This window comes from Metarhizium album, assembly GCF_000804445.1.
Source record: "Metarhizium album ARSEF 1941 chromosome Unknown scaffold_13, whole genome shotgun sequence".
In the NCBI taxonomy this organism is placed as follows: domain Eukaryota; kingdom Fungi; phylum Ascomycota; class Sordariomycetes; order Hypocreales; family Clavicipitaceae; genus Metarhizium; species Metarhizium album.
In genome coordinates this window covers 60,634-61,208 of record NW_024467587.1, presented here as the reverse complement: position 1 = coordinate 61,208, position 575 = coordinate 60,634, and positions in this window count along the sequence as shown.

Genomic DNA, 575 nt, shown 5'->3' with positions numbered 1-575 from the left:
GCAGTCATCCCGGTGGTTTGCCGGACCCCTTGACCGACCGTTGAGTCAAAAGGGTACGTATTGAACAAGCTGCCCTAGCTTGCTCAATCTGGCACTATATAGGTCCTGCACGGGCTTGTCCTCTATCGCGCATCGCAGTGCAGTGCATCTATTGCTTTGCATCGCATCTTCAAGGTCGAGCATAGCTCAGACCATAACATAGCCCCCTTCTGTGCCTCCTAAACCTCGCATCCCCCAAGGGCAGGGTGGCGGCGGTCGCCCTTGTGAGCTCAGGTTGAGTATCCCTCGCACTTTTTGTGCGGCTTGAACCTGCGACCCTAGGAAGCTTGTTCAAATGTAATGGACCAGCCCTATTGGGCCATAGCGGGTGCTAGCCGCAGTCATCCCGGTGGTTTGCCGGACCCCTTGACCGACCGTTGAGTCAAAAGGGTACGTATTGAACAAGCTGCCCTAGCTTGCTCAATCTGGCACTATATAGGTCCTGCACGGGCTTGTCCTCTATCGCGCATCGCAGTGCAGTGCATCCATTGCTTCGCATCGCATCTTCAAGGTCGAGCATAGCTCAGACCATAACA